The sequence below is a fragment of the Montipora foliosa genome, chromosome 2 (assembly GCF_036669935.1).
Source record: "Montipora foliosa isolate CH-2021 chromosome 2, ASM3666993v2, whole genome shotgun sequence".
In the NCBI taxonomy this organism is placed as follows: domain Eukaryota; kingdom Metazoa; phylum Cnidaria; class Anthozoa; order Scleractinia; family Acroporidae; genus Montipora; species Montipora foliosa.
In genome coordinates, this window is record NC_090870.1 from 20,014,210 (window position 1) to 20,029,209 (window position 15,000).

Sequence of the window (15,000 nt, forward strand, 5' to 3'; positions counted from 1 at the left end):
TTCCTTTATGTGATTATAAACACAGCACATCAAAAGACCTCAACACATCTTGATGGAACACAACAGATCATCATCAAACCTCGTCACATCATGATGGAAACACAACTCGTAACCATCAAAACCATCAAAGTATGTCACATAATGACAACAGCTCACCACACAATGACAAAACAACACCACATAATAATGTTGCAACAGTACACTATTTTCAAAACATACATGTATATAGCTTTTCATAAGATACTTAATCTGCAAGTTACATGGTTAGTGAGACCGATAAATGGCACTGAAATTGGTTCTAATATTCAAGGCATTTTTCTTGTTCTGACACTATGCTGTTGCCACTGAAAGGAGAAATACTTAAAAACAAAAATTACTATTGGTAATGCAGCTTATTGGGTTTTAAAGTGCCCCTAGCCCTAATTTTTTTCAATTTATTTATTAGAACGTATATTTTGGTGAAGATTAAAATAGAACTAAGTAAATTAAATCCCTGATGCCAATCTCTGAAAGTTTGAAATTGTGATATTCTCCCCCACCGCTAGGAAGATCCTGATTGTCGCAAGTTTGTCTGGACTGGGCAAGTCTTCTCGCCTCCTACATGTATAAGTCAAGTATTAATCAACCAGGATAGTGATGTATGTGTTGACCACTAAAAACTGGAAAATGTAATGGGGCTCAGGGCAAAACTGCATCTTAAAGAAAGTGCCACCCCTGTATTTCAGCGTGCACACCTAGTACCACATGCATTATGTTCAGCTGTGGAGGTATGGAATTGAAGTGTTTGTAAAATGAGGGTGTTGGCGCATTTCTCAAGCACGTAGTTGAAAGAGCAAAATGATCTCTATTAAAAATTAAGAATCTTATGGCCAAACAAATAGTAAAGTGTCATTTCCCTCCTTGGCAAGTACAACAGTACAAATGAGTTGCACATCTGTATATCATTTTTTAGGAGAACAAAACTCAAAACTTTGCCAATGGAAAAGCTTTCAACTGAGGTGAAAGACTGCCACGCTGCCGTGAAAACAAGTGCAAGACATTGTTTGTGGAGTAATCCAAAAGGAACTCTACACAAAGACGATGATCTTCTGTTTTGCCCTACATGCACTGTTGTATTGGTCCACACAAGAAAGTCCTCAATAATTTGATAACCTCTTGAATCAGCAACATACATCCAAAGGGCAAAGAGTTCTGAAACCATGGGCAAGCAGCAAACCCAGAAAACTGCTCTTGATTGAAAGAGAGGGGCACAGGTATTTCCTTGTGTGTATTATCCATGTCTACATAATTTTCTCAATTTAAAGGTGCCATTGTTTTTATTCATAAAATTTTTAAAAGGGATAATGTTTTCACATAATTTACAAAGGGTAGGCACCAGGCAAATAAGCCAGTGCGAATAAGAACTTGCGCCTTGTGCCTTTCCATGTGAATATGAAGTTATCAAGTTTCTTTTTTCTTTTGTGCATAAAGTGTATGCAGATTTGTACGTGACTTTAACAATACTGTACCCACTAATAAAGAGCATTTTATCGCATTGTAGACAGAAAAGGTCAAGGTGTGCCAGGAATGGATCAAGGCCTGATGCACATATCTGAAAACACCAAAATGAGGGAATTCCTCCAATCTTGGGTTGTAAATGGCAGCTCAATCCCAAAGTGCTCCCGTTACAAGATTATTACCTTTTCAACATCTATGAAGTCCAGAAAGCAGATTTAAAAGAGTGCATAAAAAGAAAAAATGTCACCTTAATGGTTGATGAACTAAGTGGTGACAATTAAGGGAAGATAATAATTAATGGCCATCATTCTTGACTTTGATCATTTATCCTGCGTGAGAGATTGTATCTGCTTCACACATTTTAAGAGTGAAACAAAAAAAAACAGTTTCTCAGGTGAAAGTGGGAAGTGTCCATGAGTTTAACATTTTGACATTCTTCAGGTCTTCAACAGCGACAATGTTTCCTACACAATGCATATCAAAAAAGCATTTACTGGTAATGGCACATTACCTAATATTTTTCCTTTAACTGTTTTCATCCCACCCAACAGTCTTGTTGCCTCGACTTTAAGAAAAGCTTTGTTGAGCTCAATGAGTTCATGAAATGTTTCCAGAACTTATTTTATGTTCCAGGTGAAAGGAAAAGTACATTCGCGAAATGTTAATTTGTAAAGCCGCACTGCCAAAAAAGCGAGAATGCTGGCAAACCCCATCACCAAAAGTTGGAGTGCATGGTTTGACTCTGCAATTTACTCTCAAAGATTTTTTTTCTTCTAAGTGATAATATTCAAAGAATAAGTCAGGTGTGGGTGCAGCAGCGCGAGTAACTCTCTCCTCAGCCTAAAGGAGATGTACTCCAGTGAAGAGCTTGTGACCAAGATACACCCTCTACTGGACTTGGTGAAACACAAGGCTCCCACCCAGCCTTTTGCGGAATGCTTCGTACTCGGATTCCTTTTTCTTGTGACGACATGTCATGGGTTTTCAGTTTCTTAATTCTTGCACTTTGTCCTTGTCAGTTACAGAAGAACTTTGAGGGTTGTCAGAAGCTCTATCATTCAAGTTAAACAAGGGAACAAAATGATTAACTACAAATTCCTTAAAACGGTCAGGCCAGCCAAGTGTACAATGTATTTGTCCACAGGATTCTTACAACTACGGTGGACATAAATGTTCCGATACACAGGTAACAGTTTGTGATTCTGATCTGGGTTAACTGTTTCAATGGGAACTCCCAGAACCCTTCCCAAAGCCATTATCTGAAAAAGTGCCACTGTAAGAATAGGTTTTGCTTGTTCTCACGATTTCATTGTCAAATCACATACATGTACATGTAGCGTTTCCACAGACATTACACCGGAGCTACTCTATCCATAGCATGGAATTTTACAACTGCTTAACACAGGATGATTTCTGTAAAACTGTCTGCTCTTCGCAAGTTCAAAGCAAGTGCATAGTCAAAGCTCATGGGTTACAGTTTCTTTTTGACAACTTGTCAGACTAGCTGGATTCAGAACAAGCACTTTCCGTCACCAATAGCAGTACCTGGTACACGTATCATACCTCTAACATTTGGTGGGATAATACAATGGGAAACTTTGTCCACATGGATTTCTCTGAAGTATGCAGAAAAACTTAAATCTCCAAATCCAAAAGCTGAATTCGCATTCCATTTTCATTCCAGATGCTCATGTCGTACAGAATCATCGAAAATCGCTGCAAACAGCTTCCAAACGTTGCAGATCTTCATATGCCATTTTATAGATAGATGCTACACTTGCTCTCGCTTTGCCTGGTTTCTTAAACTGTACATGTAGGTAAAGTGATGGGTTTTCACAAGTCACACACTTTTAATTAATAATATTATTGTAACTGAGAAAACTGTTGACAACAATTAAAGCATCATTTAAAAAACATTTTTCAAGTTCAGGCTGCAAAAGTGAAAAAAAACTTCCCCTTACACTATTTTGTGATCCTAAAATTATAACAGAAAGTGTTTTCTCTCTCTACATGTTTTTTCCGGCCTAAGCAAGTGTTTCACGCTTATTTACTAGTAAGTGACAAGTAACAAGCACTTTCCGTCACCAATAGCAGTACCTGGTACATGTATCATACCTCTAACATTTGGTGGGATAATACAATGGGAAACTTTGTCCACATGGATTTCTCTGAAGTATGCAGAAAAACTTAAATCTCCAAATCCAAAAGCTGAATTCGCATCCCATTTTCATTCCAGATGCTCATGTTGTACAGAATCATCGAAAATCGCTGCAAACAGCTTCCAAACGTTGCAGATCTTCATATGCCATTTTATAGATAGATGCTACACTTGCTCTCGCTTTGCCTGGTTTCTTAAACTGTACATGTAGGTAAAGTGATGGGTTTTCACAAGTCACACACTTTTAATTAATAATATTATTGTAACTGAGAAAACTGTTGACAACAATTAAAGCATCATTTAAAAAACATTTTTCAAGTTCAGGCTGCAAAAGTGAAAAAAACTTCCCCTTACACCATTTTGTGATCCTAAAATTATAACAGAAACTGTTTTCTCTCTCTACATGTTTTTTCCAGCCTAAGCAGGTGTTTCACGCTTATTTACTAGTAAGTGACTGCACGGCCATCTAAATATAAATAATTCTAAATGATAAACTCACTGGACTTACTGGACCATTGGCTTCCAATTTTTTTGTATTGTTGACTACAATAATATTATTATGCAATCCATAATTATGTTTAATATTAGGTTGGGCAGATACTGATCGATCATCACAACAATGCCAGTCCCCTTTGTAAAACTTGTATGTAAATACAAATATGTCGGCTCTGCTTGTTTATGTCAATGAGAATGTTTCTTGTTCTGCAGTTTACATGTAAAAGATACGCTGGACAAATTTCGCCACGAAATTTTAGAGGACCAGGTCAGTGATGTTTTGCCATCCCACTACAAGTTTACATGTACGAGATTGTTAAGCGGATTGTTGTTGGTCTCAAGCAAGAAGGAGCTCTAAAATTAAGCCAATGTGTGCAAAAGACAAACGATATTTTTGCAGTTCATTTGCCTGACTTGAAATATGTGCCAACCAAATCAGGAGATGGTGATCAAGATCAAGTACCACAACTCCTTAACCCTATTCAGCAGCTAGAGCGCCAAGGATCAGGATATATAGTGTGCAAGAGGTTGACAAATGCATTAAGGAACGAAAAAGTCGTACCGACAATTTTGGAAGAATTCTGCAAGAGCAACGTTCTAAAAACATTTAAGCCTGGGGAGATCCAAGGTGCAATTAATGTTGCCTGGTCACTCACTGACATTTTAAAAGATCAAAATGAGGAAGTTAACAAGGCAATTTCCTCAAAGTGTTCAACTGATGTACTGACAACATTTCAAACATTGGAGAAGACAGTTAAGAAATACACAGAAGGTGTTGATGCAGCCATTTCTAGTTTGCAAGAAACACAAGAAAATTTAACAACTCCCAGGCAAGAATTTCTGGATAGTACAAACAAGTCTGAATGGAAATTAGCCGCAGTCAGAGTGGATAAGATTGGGAAATACTTAGATGCTCAGCTTGAAAGCCAGCCAGCCGGCAGTGACAGTGATGACTCAACATGTTAAGCCGTGAATCCTCTGGGCTCCTAACATTTCATAAGCAATAAGTTTATTACACTATTAACCCATTAGGAACGCCCTATTTTGCCTGACAACCATTTGATGGCGTGACAACCATTCGTCTGGAGCATCTCAAACGAAAGTTCCTGAAAGATCCAAGGTATAAAGAAGATTACGTCAAGTTCATGAATGAAGTTCTAAACAGGGGTGATGCCGAAGAAGCACCAGTGCTGCTTGCACAAGAAGAAGGAGTGAAGTGGTACATACCTCACCATTGCGTCTATCATCCAAAGAAAAACAAAATCAGAGTTGAACTCAGTGGGCCCGACCTTATCAACAATTTGGTGGGAGTACTATGCAGGTTCAGAAGATACCCTTACGCCATTATCTGTAACGTGGAGAAGATGTTTCATCAGTTCATGGAGCGTGAAAACGACCAAGATTATCTGCGTTTTCTTTGGTGGCCCAATGGCGATGTTCAGAAAGAGCCTAGCTATGGCCTGAAACATATGGCAAGTCAACAGAAAGAAGCACATCCCTCAGCAGCTCAGTTTATCATGCACAATTTCTACGTAGACGACAGATTGACTAGTGTTGAATCCGTACAGGAAGCTGAAGACCTCATCTAAGGAGCTCGTGACATTTGTGAGAAGGGCGGACTTCGTCTTCACAAGTTTGTTTCAAACGATTGTCACGTTCTTGAATCAGTACCAAAGAGTGAGAGAGCAGTCGATGTAATCCTGAATCTCCCGTCCGAGCAACTTCCGATAGAGAGAGTGCTTGGTGTCCAATGGTCAGTGGGTCTAAACTACTTCAGATTCTCCATCATTCTGAAGGGCCAGCCTTTGACTAGAAGAGGAATGTTGGCAACCATAGCTTCTGCTTATGATCCCCTTGGATTCCTGGCTCCCTTAGTCTTAAGAGCAAAGATATTGCAAGAAATATGCAACAAAGGTGTCAACTGGGATGAGCCTCTCCCTGAAGAAGTTCGGCCAAGGTGGGAGCGTTGGAAACGTGATCTTCTACACATAGATGAGTTACAAATTGCAAGATATTTTGAGCCAAAGACCCTGAATGGCAAGAAGACCTATGAACTACACAGTTTTGCTGATGAAGCACGTCTGGATATGGACAATGCTCCTATCTAGGAGTTAAGGATGAGGACGCACATGTTCATGTTTCATTGGTAATGGGAAATTCCCGCGTCGCTCCAACGAAGATTACTACGATACCAAGATTGGAGCTTACCGTTGCAGTTGTTTCAGCGAAGGTTGCTGTGATGGTTCAAAAAGAATTAAATTATGTTAACATGAAGCAGTACTTTTGGACTGATTCCAAGGTAGTACTTGGCTACATCAATAACGATGCCAAAAGATTCCACACATTTGTTGCCAATAGAGTACAAGTAATCAGGTCTACACTGATATCAAAGAACGGCGATACACTGATACCAATAATAATCCAGAGGCTTAAATGCAGAAGAGCTAATGAAATCGAAGTGGTTCAGTGGACCTGCATTTCTCTGGGAGAAAGAAATCCCGCCCAGTGAAGAAGAGATTCCTACACATTCAAATTGGAGATCCGGAAGTTAAAGCCACCGTACGCGCGACTATTGTCAAAGAACCCTTCTATCTCATTGACTTCATTACAAGATGTTCCAGTTGGACAAAGGCAGTGGGAGTGGTTTCCTACCTTAAGAGACCTTTCATGAAGAACAAGCCGAGGACAGTCGCCATAACAGTAGCTGAACAACAAGATGCTGAAAGGCTTATTTTCAAAGAGATACAGTGCACAGCTTTCAAGAACGAGATTACAAGTTTAAGCCAGAAGGAATAGAACACCAAGATTTCAAGGGAAAGTGCCCTCCTAAAGTTGGATCCTTTCGTAGATGAACAGGGACTGATAAGAGTTGGTGGACGGCTGGAAAATTCAACCTTGCCTTTTGAAGTTAAACACCCCATAGTAATTCCAAGGAGTTCGCAAGTTACTGATCTGATCATTGATCATTTTCACAAGAAGGTCAAGCATCAAGGGAAAGGAATGACCATGAACGAAATTCGTTCCAATGGATTAAGCATACTGAGTCTCAATGCCGCAGTAGCCTCGTACATTTATAAATGTGTACAATGTGGACGTCAGAGACAACCAACTGATGGCCAAAAGATGGCAAACCTTCCAGACGATAGAGTGGAATCAGCCCCGCCCTTTACATTCTGTGGAATGGATTGTTTTGGACCATTCACAATTAAGGAAGGAAGGAAAGAGTTGAAGAGATATGCAGTGATATTTACTTGCAAGAGTTCCCAAGCAGTGCACATAGAACAATTAGACGACATGACAACTGATGCCTTTGTTGCAGGTCATTTTGTTCCTTAGGTTAATTTGCAACCAAACTAGGTCATTTTGTTTCAACCTAGGTCATTTTATTTTAAGCTACAAGCAGTTGCAAAAAGAGTTGAGACATTCACTGTTGATAACCGTACAATGCGTGTCATTCAAGTCAGCGCATCTCCAACCCCCCTCCCCCCCCAAGCAAAGTTGTTTCCATTTCCACTTGGCACTCAGACTAAAGGGTATCAACATTGAAAAAGGGGCAGGGGGAGGGAGGGGCGTTCAGCCTTTTCTTATGAACTAGAAGAGGAGTTTTAGGAAGAAGAGGTGGATTTTCCATTCAGTGTCTCAACCTTTTTGCAATTGCTTGTAGGTTGAAATTGATAGTAGGAAACATCAGCAAAAACCCATCAATTATTAGTAAGTACATGTAATATATTGGTTAGTAAATTGGTCCTTGAGGAAAGGGAATGAACTTAGTGCAGCTTAGATTTTCATGAGTATTTTATAAAACCTCAATGGTTGTTAAGTCTAGGCACTGATTTTAAATGGTTAGCATTAAGATTGAGGTTAGGCATACAATGCATGATAACCGATTGTACTTTTCTTTCTCAGAGCTTTTTAGGACATTTTTCAGTGATGAATCTCCTTAGGATGGCAGCGGGCAACAATATTGAATTATTGTCCAAGGAATAGAAGAGCTGAAACACATACATGATGTACTGTTGATTTTTAATTTGCTTCATTATTTCCTCTATCTTTTGCTTACTTTGAATTCTTATTAATCAAAGGCAAGTAAAAACAAACTTTGAAAAGTCAGGAAAAAGGGTTTAATAATCTATTGATTAGAAGCCATTTTGTAGGCTCTTGTAAGTGTTATATCTTTTGAATTATGAAATAAAATATTTGTTACTTTTTTTCAATTTTGCTGAGTCTGCTTGTAGTGATAAATCCAAATTTTGTGATTATTTTGGGACAGTCCCCTTCAAGTTCTCCAATTTGAGCAAGTAGCAAATTTTGGATGACGGGGCGTTTCCTTTTCCATTTTATTAATTTTCAGCGCCACATAATCCTGAAGTGCGAACTTCTTCTTCTTCTTCCCTTTCTAGTGCATGATAACTGCAAAAGACAGACTGCTGGCTGCCTGCAAATAGCCCTGACAAGCAGTATTTAAGTTGAACACCCATTTCAAACAGTGCTGATAAACAGTATTTAAGTATTTAAGAGTCTCAGGACCCATTTTTGAGCGGTTAGCTTTCAATAACTGTGATTCAGGGTTAGTCTGTAGTGCGCGGTCTGCATTTGACAAGTGTCAGACACCGCTCTCCTTTAATGTCAAGCTCATTCTGCCACTTTTTCAAATTATTCACCATTTTCCTGCTCTGCATGTGATGTAGCTGTGACTTGTCCAATCATTTGTGGCTTTTTAATTTCTTTTCTACGAGAGATTCCAAAAACCACTTCATACAGTTTTGCCAATTGTTCTGTGAATGGTTATGTGTTTTTTTACAAGCGGTTTCTCCAAGATGGTGACACCAGTGGTTCGGAGACGAGTTCTTTTCTTTGATTAAACTGTAAAGGTTATCTTTTGTTGTTCTATTTGCCTGTGCCACCATCTTTTTTTCACTGTGGGAACGCTGTGTTTGCGGCAAAACTCGGTTTGTTATATCATGACTAGAAATGATGCCTTGTTCCTGGACCAGGTGTATTTTGCATAGCAATGTAACAAAACTTAATTCGCACCATATTAAATGACTATTTGTTCTTCAGAATCAAGAGTCCACCTCTTTCAAACAATTTTTTGCTTTCGTTGCACTGGAGACTCAAGAGTGTTTTTCATTCTACTTCATATAAATTTAGCCTATGGACCCTTTAACTTCTTCACAAAGTTCTATCTTCGGCCTTTTAACTGTGTATGATCTGAAATTTTCCTAAGTCTCACTTTATGTCATTTATGCATGTGCGAAATTGTAGTTGTCGTGAAGGCTTGGAAATAGCTTAAACTCATTGGTAGAAAAAACATCTAGACGCTTTCAGTTGCTGATTCGATGGCTTAGCGGTTAATACAGAGAAGATGTAATCTCAGATGTCCTATGGTGCGAGGGTTCGAATCCTTGGAGCGGCATGGAATGTTGTAAGAGGCACAGTCCGTTCGTAGTAAGCAAGGACCGTAGAGGGGAAGGAGAGGGAGAGATGGTAAGTGGACGAAGAACGGAAAGGTGGAGAAAGGTGCTTTCTTTTTTATTGCCCCTAAAAATCCAGGCCCCATTTTTTTTAATTACAGCCCCAAAAAAAAGGGAAACCCTTTTTTAGACACAAGGAAAGGTTACGTTTATATAAACGTTGGCCGTGTAGCCCTTATATTTTAAACAGAGTTAACTGAATAGAGTGTAACGTGAAGTGCTAGATTTCAATCCCATATGAACCATGTGAGCGTTCGCCCTACAGATGGAAATGGGCCCACACAAGGACAGAGAAAAACTCTGACCAGGGTGGGAATTGAACCCACGACCTTCGGGTTAGATCTCCGCCGCTCTCCCGACTGAGCTACAAGGTCAGACGGGAGCAGGCCGTGGGAAGTAAAGATGTTAAAGTCACGGCAATGAACATGTACAAGTACAAGGAAAGGTTACGTTTATACAAACGTTGGCCGTGTAGCACTTCACGTTACACTCTATTCAGTTAACTATGTTTAAAATATAAGTGACTTCATTGCCGTGACTTTAACATCTTTACTTCCCACGGCCTGCTCCCGTCTGACCTTGTAGCTCAGTCGGGAGAGCGGCGGAGATCTAACCCGAAGGTCGTGGGTTCAATTCCCACCTTTTTTAGACAGTTCATAATAACCTAGGTTGAAACAAAATGACCTAGGTTGAAACAAAATAACTTAGTTCAAAATATTTTGACCTAGCTTGATATCATTTTGACCTAAAGTACATTTCAAACTACAACACCTTCATCAACGCTTTGCGATGCTTTGCTGCAATTTGAGGACCCATTCAACAGCTGAGATCCGACCAAGGCTCTAATTTTGTGGGAGCAAGAAATGAACTCGCAAACGCCACTAAGGAGCTGGACAAGGACAGGATTCAAAGCTATTTGACAGCCAATCGTTGCGAATTTGTCAAGAATGTTCCCTGTTCCAGTCACTGGGGAGGAGTATGGGAAAGACAGATTAGGACCACAAGAAGCATCCTAAACACCATCCTTAACGAGTACAAAGAAAGACTCAATACGTCTTCACTTCGCACCTTCTTGTATGAAGTCATGGTCATAATCAACAGTCGACCATTGACATGCCAGTGCCTGAATGACCCGAAGAGTTTGGAGCCTTTAACTCTGAATCACCTGCTTACAATGAAGAATAAGACACATCTTCCACCTCCCAGTAATTTCGTTAAAGAGGAAGTGTACGCTCGAAAGAGATGGCGACGAGTTCAGTTCCTAGCTGAGCAGTTCTGGAGTAGATGGCGAAAGGAGTACCTTATTAATGTTTCTTTAAATAAACTGTTTGAAGATGGGTTTAGGAAGAGGTGGATGGCAGATGGAAGCGATGGCCACCAAAAGAAGCCCTCGGAAGAAATCATCACTTCGTTGATCGCAGGTGCATTGCGACATAATATCCTGAAGAGATGATTGAGTCGTACTTTGTCAAGTATGGAGGAATAAACAACCTTGATGATACACAACACGATCTTGTGGACGGACAACAAGATGAACTTCTCGATAACGAATTTTGTGCGACAGAACAGCTCAAGGGAACTGTTCTGTTGTGACTATGATTGAGAGTTTGCATGATTTCAGTTTCTAAACAATTTACATGCGGTATTAACTTTACTGTTGTAAGTAGCGAAACAAATTTTCTTATCCAGAAAATGGATTTTTTTCACGCTAGTTTGGCATGAACAATTTCTCTGTTTTCTGAACTTTTTTTTTTCAAAATGCAGTCCAAAATTGGGGTGTGTATTATACACGGGCGCATACTATACACGGGTAAATACAGTAGGCTAAAGATGGAAAGTACTATTCCTAGTTGTTGAAAGTTTCTTTAACGTGTATTCAGTTATGTAAGGCTTTTTCATGCGCATCAGTTTCGCTTGTACACTACTGTAGTCTCTAGATCTTTCAAGTAAGTTCTATGGTGTTGCAAAAACACGCGCGTAAGCGCTATGACACCCAACTACCATTATAAAAGGTTAATTTTATCGTTTACAAGATCAGTTGACGCAAGATCTGTTCATTCACCATAAGTTAACAAGTTTCTCCAAGTTTATCATTGTTCTGGTGATCAAGGCAGCACCAAGGTAATTATCTTTGACGCTATTTTAGTTTGTTTATGTACGCGGTTTGTAGCTTTACTCGCTTAAGTTCAATTTCATTGCTTATAAGTGTAAATTTAAGATTTAAGGCTTCAGTTAAAGTCAAGTTGTATACGACATCGTTTTACCGTTATTTGTAGATTGATCTTAAGTTTTTTTCCTTTTACTTTTGTAACTTTCGAAGCGTGTAAGACATTTTTATATCCTGTACTTTTCGCAATCTTACTTTGTAATTTATTTGTATCTTTTATTTTAGTTCTCACGGTGTTTATAGAGTTTTAAAGAATTTTAATAAACATCAGTTTGTGAACAACGTCTAACCAAATTACTGAAGCAATTGAAACCAACTGCTCACAAGGTAACTTCAATGTGAACTTTGTGGGCAAATTTGTACCGTCGCTTTCGGAGAGAAGTTGCCAAAGTTCATTGTTAAGTTGCAAATTTCATTGGCCCGTTGGCAATAAACTTTTCAACTACATGCCTCAGTTCCCAAGTTGGCAACCAAGCTCGGCCAATGGTTCGTAAAATCCACTGTAAGTGGTCATCGTGAATATTCAGGAATGAAAATTCTTCTTCCTCTTGGCGTTGATCAGCTTTCACAGATTTCTCGTAAATAAAATAAGAATCAACCAACAAGTCCTGTTGTCCTTGAGGTCTTACCGTTGTATTAAAATACTGAACAGTTGAACGTTTTATTCACTGATTGATAAAAAACTGCAGAGGTGTTGGAAGGCAATGTTTCCGGGGACAGGGGTATTTGACCTCTTTCTTCATCCCCTCCCAGTGCATTTTAGACAGCTTATGTGGGGGAATTTACCCATTTTTAAAGAAAATGCTAATGCCCGGGGATTAGCCCCGAGTGGGGGGAGGTGGGGTAGGGAACGGCTCGAATTGACTGATGCATAATTTGCTGTGGTCGTGTCGATCGTGAGAACAACGACTACCCACTATTACTTTAAAAGAACACGAAACCGCCATGATTTTTAACAGCGGCTTTGCTCAAATTTCTCTTGGGAAAAAGGACCCTTTTACTTTATGTATTTGTTAATTAAGTTAGTGTCGTCTAGGAAAAGTAAACAAAATTAAATCTCAAAAAACCAACATTTTTGTCGCATGGTCAATAGCATGAAATATACAAAAAAAAAAAATAATTCTAAATTTTGTTTTCTGTAGACCTACAGTACTGAGATTCCAATGCGTTTTTTGTTGGATGTTACTGGCAGATGCTCAGCTTACAAAAATCCCCACCCCTACCCAGTGCAAAGAATTTTGCCCCATGCTGCTCAACATGCAAATTAGAAAGACGGAGCGATCAAACATGTGGCTTATTCGTTGTCCCTGGCTGTTTCTGCTTCAAAGCAGGTTGAGTGATTCTATCGAGCAATACTGTAACAATGAACCACCGAGGTACAGGTTGCATAGGGACTTCGCAAAATCGCTTTTTGTGGTTAAATATACCAAACAGATGCCCGTTACGGAGGTTCTTGTCTTACAAACTTAACGGAACACCATTGAAGAAATGACTGGAGAGAAACGTTGTTTGACAGTCAAGATATCATATCCGAGCTAAAGTGAACATATTTATGTTGCAGTGTGCTTCAGTAATGCAGATATTTCGAAATGAAGTGATTTCATTAATTATAAATATGGGGGTAACGTTTGGTCACACATTCGACTACTGGCGTGATTTTGATTTTTCTGTACAATTTGAATAATTTTTTGACGAGTGCTTATTCATTTGCCCAAACTAAACTTTACATATATTGGAAGACCTATCCTTATATAGTTAGAATCTAAAATCTTTTGGAATTCCGAGATATGGCACATGGTCAAAATGTCAATTCTTTTCACCCACCGTCGAACTCTATGTCTGAGGGCACTCTACTTTTGTTAACCGCCAAATAATTAGATTAATCCAATTTTCCTGTAATTGTGCTTTTTTGGACAAGGAAGAGTTAAGCAAGAAGTTGGTTGTATTACAACTTTTCTGCATTCAATAAATGCGACAAGCGAATCGAATGAAAATGATCGATTTTCAGCCTGGTTGGGACTCGATAACTTGATGCCAGGACGTGAAATCGAAAATGTTGTTTTTCTCGGAAATACCCAAATATTTAAGGAAAGAAAACGCATGGCATTGTTACTTTTACTGAGGCCTACTTATATGCAAAAATAGGGCGAATTTCAATTTTCAAGTCTTACCGGACTATATTTGATTTTTGTGGACATTTGCTCTTAATTGCACTAGTGACAGACATACATGTAGAGCTGATAGCTGTGAAAGTCACGGATGTCAGAATTGTCAAAGAAAACACCACCCATCAATTTGTGACCAAGTCATAATAGTTGTTTTCGTTTCCTGGAACTAGCCTGGCAGCATTTTATTTTTCAGGCATAGAACCTGAGCCCCTGCCAAGTCCAACAAAATAATGTTGAAGAATGTGGTGAGCCTTCAAGTATTTACAGTTCATCTTGTGCTGCCAGGCCCTCACCAAATGGTAACGATCCGTCTTTAAACACTGGGCCTTCCCCAAGCATGGAAAGTTCTTCCTCAAGCATTTCTGTACCTCTTTTAAGAGCTTCTGCCCGAGAGACCGGGGCAGACTTGGAAATGAAGGTCGGCCGATTTCGCTTAAAATTGGTACACAAAGTAATTATGTGGACTTATGTAATATGCCAAAGTTTCAGCTTCAACGACTTTTTTTTAGCCGAGTTCTGGATATCAGCCCCTCAGGGGTCCCCGGAGGCTGATTTTCAGTGCAATTTTGGCCACTTTTAAATCTCTTTTTTAGCAACATGAAATTAATTTCAGGCAAAAACAAAACCATCTTTGTAAAGCCCTATCCTTGGGCTTTTATGGGTGAGAACATTAGCTCATGGAAATTTTTTCGCTAACCTGTGGCTGTTATCACAACTTGGTCATATTTGAAGCATATAGGAAACAACCGGAAATGGCCTGTTTTTCAGACCAAATATTTTCCATGCCCATGTTTTATATCTTGAGGTCTTAGTATCCCTGCAAAGTTCAGCCCTTAGTTTAGTAATATCAAGAAAAAAATACTAAGGTTGAGGCTTTTTACTAAGAAAAAAGCTTACGAGAAGATGGCTAACCAGGCCATTTCCGGTTAAAGTTTCAACAAAGCGTGTCTGCAAAAATCAGCCATTTAATTTCGATTATCTTTTTTCCTTCCAATTTATGGTTAAAAGAGACTCTGAAGTTAATTGTCACCGAAAAGACTT

General features: G+C 39.2%; 1 protein-coding gene across 2 annotated transcripts in view; it reads right to left on the reverse strand.

Annotated features, from left to right (window-relative positions):
* Positions 1–15,000, reverse strand: part of LOC137992635 (leucine-rich repeat-containing protein 72-like) — a 100,895-nt gene that overhangs the window by 73,531 nt on the left and 12,364 nt on the right. The gene's annotated exons all lie outside the window — the stretch shown is intronic.